General features: G+C 43.2%; 1 protein-coding gene across 4 annotated transcripts in view; it reads left to right on the forward strand.

Annotated features, from left to right (window-relative positions):
* Positions 1-7,324: 7,324 nt before the first annotated feature.
* The window catches only part of LOC109920378 (signal transducer and activator of transcription 4), a 95,442-nt gene continuing 95,119 nt past the window's right edge, over positions 7,325-7,647 (forward strand). Inside the window, exon 1 of one of the 4 annotated variants that reach the window (XM_048599194.1) lies at positions 7,325-7,483. The gene's annotated coding sequence lies outside the window, so the exon portion shown is untranslated. The remainder of the gene's footprint in view (positions 7,484-7,647) is intronic. The other 3 variants (XM_048599196.1, XM_048599193.1, XM_020520416.2) reach the window with 3 other exon arrangements.

Raw genomic sequence — 7,647 nt, forward strand, 5'->3', positions numbered from 1 at the left:
AAGGCACAGATTTAAAGTGATTTACAAACGAAACAAATGTGATGTGTGGAAATAAGTTTTCACACAATGAGTGGTTCACGTCTTAAATGCACTTCCTGGAAGTGTGGTGAAGGCAGTGAAAACAGACGCATTCAAGAGAGCATTCAATGATTATTTGATTAGAAACAATATACAAGGGTATTGGGAAGGCAGGCAAATGGCACTAAGTCATAACATCCATTGGCGAGCTGAAGTAGATAGAATGGGTTGAATAGTCTCTTATCACTTCTATGACTCAGGTATACAAGATGAGTTAGACCCATGTGCATCATTTCCAAGTTCAACTACTTTTGCATTATAGCCATCTCTTTTACAGATATCAGTTGAGGGACAGAGGTGAGCAATAACTCACTTGTTCTATTTCAAAATAGTGTCATTGGATTTCTCCATCCACTTGGAGGGGTAGAATGGACCTTGTTTTAAAATCTCAGACCAGAAACTGTTCATGGTGATTTTGCTAGCATGCTGTTGTACATAATTAGGAGTTCTCTCAATCAACTGCCATAGCTTCAGCAAATGTCCATGAAAACCCCAAACAAAGGGTGTAAACAGAATTTATTTTGGAGCAAATGAATAAACTTGAATTACTAGAACCATTTGACCCTTAACTTGTGATAAAAAAAGGACAAAACGCTTGTAATAAATAATATTCATTTTTTCTTATCTTTTCCCTTGGCAGCAGCTTCCTTTAACTTAGTCACAATACCGATTAAAAACTGGCCACAGTTTGAACACATTTCCCCCAGTTTACTGTAAAGACCTATTTCTGTCTCTTGCAAAGCAAATGATGTCACGTGACAGTTCTGAGGCCAATGAATCACAACCAATGGGCTCCCTCTTTCCGAGCTCAGTACATAAAGGGAGATGTGACATATTTCTCTATAAATTGGCAGAAGTGGACCCCCACAATCCCATGGAGATGCATTTGAGCCCATTTGTAACACAACCAGAATTCTGAATGCTGGCCAGTTTTTTTATACATTCAAGATTAACCCCCTTACACAGGGCTCAAAGTAACCCAAAGGTTTAGAGGGGAGCCTGTAGATTTACCCTTAACCCTCAACATGTGCTGGTGTCCCTAGTAGTCTGGATCAAGAGGACACTGGAATCAATTTAATCAGGCTTTTTATATGATCAGCTGGAAAGAAACAGGTCATAGTCAGACAATGCTATGCTGCATGTTGTGTATACGATAGTCAGTTACTTTTTAATGTAGCTAGAATCTGCTAAAATCCGGGAAAACACTGCAACTGTTTCAGTTATGTTTCATGCACAGAGGCTGCTTAATAGGCTGAAGTGAACGAAGTGGAGTAGAATTTTTCCTTGAATTGATGGGTTCTAGGAGCCAATTGCCAGGCAGCAATTATTGCCCATTCCTAATTGTCATTGAGAAGGTGATGGTGGGCTGCCTTATTCAACTACTGCAATTTTTGGGCTAGAGCTACTCCCATATGCTATTAGAGGTAGAATTCCAGGATTTTAATCCTGTGACAGTGGAGGAATGGCAACGTAATTCAAAGTCTGGATGGTGTATGGCTTGAAGGAGAACTTGCAATTGATGGTGTCCTCCTGTTTCTACTGTCCTTGTCCTTTTAGGTAGAGTTTGCAAGTTGGGAAAAATGCTGTTGAACGAGCCTTGGTGAATTGTTATCGTTCATCTTTTAGATGGTGCACACTGCTGCCAATGTGAGTCATGCTAAAGGGAGTAGATGGTTAAAGCGTTAGCTGGAGCTTCAAGTAGGATACCTTGGCCTGGATGACATCAATCTTCCAGGATGTTGTTGGAGTGGCATTCATCCAGCTAAGAGGAAAGTATTTCATCACACTTCTGTTAGTTACCACCCTCTTGTCTACATCTCAGATCTCAACATCAGAGGTAAAATTTAACAAATGACACAGCATTCATTTTAACAGTATCTAGTACAATCTTCCACATAGAGCACCTATTGAACATAGGCGGTCTTAAGCGAGAGGTACAACACACATGAAAAGAAATCATAACCTCATTGATTCAGGGATAGTAAGAACGGCCAATGTTGGAGTCAGAGATAACAGTGTGGAGCTGGAGGAACACAGTATACCAGTCAGCATCAGAGGAGCAGAAAAATTGACATTTCAGGTCAGGACCCTTCTTCAGAAATAGAAAGGAGGAAGGGAGCTCAGAAATAACTAGAGAGGAGGGGTGGGGCTGGGGAAGGCAGGTGGGATGGTGATAGGTGAGTGCAGGTAGGCAGTGGTGGGGATTGGTCAGTGAGTTGGGAGGGGCGGATTGGTGGGAAAGAAGATGGACAGGTTGTGTCAGGAGGAGGCGGGGATGACAGGAAGGACTGGACATGGGATGAGGCTGGGGGTGGGGAGATTTTAAAACTGATGACCTGACACATCCTGTCCATCTTCTTTCCCACCTATCCACCCCTCCCACCTCACTGACCAATCCCCACTATTCCCTACCTGCACTCACCTATCACCATCCCACCTACCTTCCCCAGCCCCGCCCCTCCTCTCTATTTATTTCTGAGCTCCCTTCCCCCTTCCCATTTCTAAAGAATGGTCCTGACTTGGAATGTCAACTACCCTGCTCCTCTGATGTTGCCTGGCCTGCTGTGTTCCTCCAGCTCCACACTGTGTTATCTCATTACCTCATTGTTTCCTAGTTCATACTTAGCTGAATTTTCCTTGTCAATAGTGTTGAAATCTTCTCTTGTTTTTGCAGCTTTGTTCTTGTTTCCCGTTCCTTGCAACCTGAGCTCACCCATCACTAAATTTTGGGATGTTTGTGGAATACCCAATTCCAATGAGTTGTCCATCCAATGGCAATTGTCCATCATAATTTGTAACTGGATTTGGTGTGACTGCAGAGCTCCAATCTGATCTGATGTTTGTGGCTTTGCTCTGTTCTGTCTACTATATACTGCTTATGAAGTTTAGTTTGCAAGTAGCCCTGTTTTGCAGCTTCACCAGGTCAACACCTCAGACTGGTGCTGCTCCTGGCACACCTTACTGCATTCTTCATTGAACCAGGGTTGACTTCCTGGCTTAGAGGTAATGGTGGAGCAAGAAATATATCGGGCCATGAGGTTACAGATTGTGAATGAATATAATCTTTCTGTTGCTGATGGACAATAGCACCTCATGGATGCCCAGCATTGAGTCATTAGATCTGAAACCTCTCTCAGTTAGCACAATGATCATGCCAATCCTACCAATACCATCATGGGCAGATGCATCTGCATCAAGCAGATTGGTGAGAAGGAGGTCCAGTATGTTTTTCTCTCTGTTGGCTCTATCACCATCTGCTCTAGACAGAGTCCAGCAGCTATGTCCCCTAACACCCAGCCCATTCAGCCATTGGTGGCACTACCTAGCCTCTCCTGGTAATGGGCATTAAATTTGCCCACCCTGAATACATTCGATACACCGGTCACCCTCCATCATCCTCCATGTTGTGTTCACCATGGAAAAGAACTGAGCCCAGGGGTTGCTGGTAATCAGCAAGTGGTACTTTTGCTCAAGTCTGACCTGATACTATGAGCTTTCAATAAGTCTGGAGTTAATGTTAAAAACCCCTAGTGCAATTCCCTCCTAAATATATACCATTGTGCCTGGTTGGTACGTCCTGTTTCTTTTAGCGAGTGACGATGGTGTTGTCCAGGATATTTTGTGTGTAATGTATGATTTTGTGAGAATGACAATGTCAGGCTGATGCTTGAGTAGTCTGAGGACAGCTCTCCTAATTTTGGCACATGCCCGAGATGTTACAAAAGGTTGACAGGGCTGTGTGCTATTATCATTTCCATTGAACTGGTCAATCCTGGTGGCGCATCTGGTTTTATTCCTTTTATCAGACTCTAACAGATGCAGTACAGCTGAATGGCTTGCTAGGCCATTTCACAGAGCATTTGAAAGTCAACTACATTGTCAATATGGTGTCACATGTAGGTCAGAACAGAAGAAGTTGGAGGATACTCCTTCTCTCAAGGACATTAGCAAACAAGTTTTTTCATATATTGATAATATTTTCATGGTCACCATTAAATTAATATTTTAATTCCATATTTATTAAGGAAATTCAAATGTTACCTCTTCAGTGCTAGGATTCAAACCATTCTCCCCAGAATATTAATCTAGGTCTCTGGATTATTAGTCCAGTGACGATCTACTATACAACAGCCTCCCTAAATTATATTGAATGATCTGAATTTTGAAACCCAGTTTAGACCAGTTCATTCTTGAGGCAGTTTGCCAACAAATACTCATTGTGAGCCTGAGATAACAAGGTGTAGAGCTGGATGAACACAGCAGGCCCTGATGCTGCTTGGCCTGCTGTGTTCATTCAGCTCTACACCTTGTTATCTCAGATTCTCCAGCATCTGCTGTTCCTGCTATCTCATTGTGAGCCTATTGACTCTCACAGCTATCTCAAGTACACTTAGTCACACCCTGTGTCTTGCAAAATTTCATTCCATTCTCCCATCTCTGTGCCACGTGTACTGATGATGCAACCTTTTATTTCAGCAATTCCAATATGTCTTCCTTTTTCCATAAACAATGATTCTTGTCCATTTTAATTGTTGACATTGTTTGACCCTTTTCTTCTAGGTATGCTCTCACCCTCCCCTTCTAGAATAATGGTAATGTTCCCCATGCTCTCACTCTCCATTCCACTAGCCTGCACATTTAGTGGAACATCTTCTGTCATTTCCACTACCTTCAAAATGTGACTTTACTATTAACACATCTTCCCTCTCTTCGCCTTTCAACGTTCTGATAGCAACGCACTCTCTGTGATATTTTGATCCACTCCTTGATCACTCCCTATGCCTTTCCCTATGAGTGCAAGAGACACATTAACTTCCCTTTGGTCTTCTTTCTCCTCATCATCCAAATTTTAAGCACTTTTTTTGAATGAAACAATGATTTACACATTTCTTACAAATTAGTATTGCATCAAAGACTTACTGAAAGTCAGTGTACATGAGACTATATCAACTTAAATTTCCACAAAAGATCGTGTCTGTAGCCTCCTCAAATAAAATCGTTATCAGATTTGTCAAGCACCAGTTTCCTCCTGATATCCACTTTGACTGCTTCTAATTATTTTCTCTGCATTTGCATATTCAGTTCAGGATTCCAACATTTTCTCAGATAACAAGTGAAAATAACTGTCCTATATTTATCTGGGTTGAGGGATTAAGGGGAGTCAGTTGGTAATGGAAATGTGCAGAGAATCAGGGGGCAAAGGGGTGGTGATTTATGCATAGTGAGGAGAGGGCTTTTGGAGCAGAGAGGCATAGGAATGGAGGGGGATTAGAATGGGGGTGGAGAGGTAGGGGAAAAAAATTAATGGAGGGTGGGGAGATGGAGAGAATAGATGGGGGTCAAAGTTATTACAGACTTTGGATTTTACAAGAGACGTATCTTTTAACATGTCTCCTTTAACTTAATTTCCAGATGCACCCCTGTTTAGAGTCATGCCTATGTGGTCTGATTATCATGGCTGTGTAACTCTAGCAGAAACCTATTGAAATCCAGTGAGCACTTACACACCTATACGCACAAATAAAGCTAACAGTAAAAGGCTGTTTTTGTGAGACACAGGAAGCGCAAGAAAGTAACTACTGTGCGGAGGGACCAAACAGCTACTGCTGTGGAGAAGCAGGTCGCTTGTGAAAGTTTGCTGACTATTCAGAAGGAAGGGGAAGAGGACCAGCAGGGCTTTCAGAGATTAATGGACCAGGAGCTGCTGACTTGTAACTTTGCTGACTAGGGAAGTTAGGTCTAGAAGAGTCAGGCTCAGTGGAATGACTTTTGAAAAACACTGGAAATTGTGACCAAATGCAACAGGGAAAAGTGAGTCTATTGGAGAGCAGAGTAATATTGGACTTGTTCTTGTAATGCTGCATGTTTGCAGAAGTGCAGTGCACAGCAAAAGTTTCTGTAGCCATATTTCAATTGTGTTCATTCAATAACGCAGAAATACCTCTTCTTTAGTGAGGCACATTGAGGTTGTAGACTTGTATGCTGAACCGTTGATTGCAGACGTTCCATCACCCTGCTAGGTAACATTGTCAATGTGCCACCGATGAAGTGTTGGTGTTCTGTCTCGTTTATTATTTATATGCCTAGGTTTGCTGGGGTAGTTGGCATCACTTCCGGTTCTGTTTTTCAGTGGTTTGTATATCGTATAATAAGGTACATTAGACGCAAATAAATTAATATTTAATATATGATTGTTTGTCACAGTGAAAACCTTAAAACATGAAATATTGTTAGTTGTTTGAGAAATTCACTTTTCTTGAGAAATTCGCTTGTAGATCTCTATTGAGATGGTAACAAGGGGAAGGGGGTTTGTAGCGTGTGAAGGCAGAGGCAAGATTGGTCATCCTCCTCGGTTTAGAAGTTGCTCCCTAAGGTACCTTAGTGAATTTCTGCAGTGCATCTTGTAGATAGTACCCACTGCTGCTACTGAGGGTTGGTAAAACGGGAGTAGATGTTTGTGGATGTGGTACCAATCAAGCAGGTTGCTTTGTTTTGGGTAGTGTAAAGCTTCTCGAATGTCATTGGACAGCACTCACCAGGCAAGTGACTTGTACCTTGTGGACAGACTTTGAGGATTCAGGAGATGAGTTGCTCACTGCAACTTTCACTCCTGCTCTTGTATCCACTGTATTTTCAGTCTAAAGCTGTTCTGTTCTTGCTGTATTTGAACATGGACTGCCTCAGTACCTGAGAGTCACAAATGGTATTGAACATTGTATCATCATCAGTGAACATCCCCACTTCTGACCTTATAATAGAGGGAAGTTCATTGAAGAAGCAGCTGGAAATGGGCCGAAGATATTACCTGAGGAATTCCAGTAGAGATGTCCTGAACTGAGATGACTGACCTCCACTATTTAGAAAATGTTTACATCAGGAAAAACAAAGAAAGACAGAGGGAAGGGGGTTAGAGAGGGGAGGTAAGGTGAGATGCAAGTGCTTTGTTTTAACGGTGTCACCGTGGCTGCCAAATGCAGCGTGACTGACAACTGGACTGCCACTGTTCGGAGGAAGGGTCCAGACCCGGAACGTCAGCTTTTCCTGCTCCTCTGATGCTGCCTGGCCTGCTGCGTTCCTCCAGCTCCACGCTGTGTTACCTCTGACTCCAGCATCGGCAGTTCCGACTATCTCTGGGACAGCCACTGTGCCGCGCCCGTTTTTGCAGCTCCGTTCTCTCGAGCAGGCGGGAGCGAGATCTGGGCACTGTGCCCGCGCGCCAAGAGCGCGCTTCACTGGATTGCCAACGTAGCGCGTGCCGGAAGCCGTGCGCGTCAACGCCTGGGCTCATGTCACCAATACAGAAGCCGGAAACCCAGTCAGCACCGTGAGGGAGCTACAGTATATGCGGAGAGCTGAACAAACCACTTACAACATATTCACACTGACACTGACAGAACGCTGTAAGGTAAGTAGCATGTGTGTTAAACAAGAGCGGAGACATTTGAGAAGTTATCGTTTTTGCATGCAAAAACGGAAGTTGCTGGAAAAGCTCAGCAGGTCTGGCAGCATCTGTCAGGAGAAACCAAAATTAATGTTTCGGGTCCGGTGACCCTTCCTCAGAGTTCAGGA

The sequence above is a fragment of the Rhincodon typus genome, chromosome 7, assembly GCF_021869965.1.
Source record: "Rhincodon typus isolate 14 chromosome 7, sRhiTyp1.1, whole genome shotgun sequence".
Taxonomy (NCBI): domain Eukaryota; kingdom Metazoa; phylum Chordata; class Chondrichthyes; order Orectolobiformes; family Rhincodontidae; genus Rhincodon; species Rhincodon typus.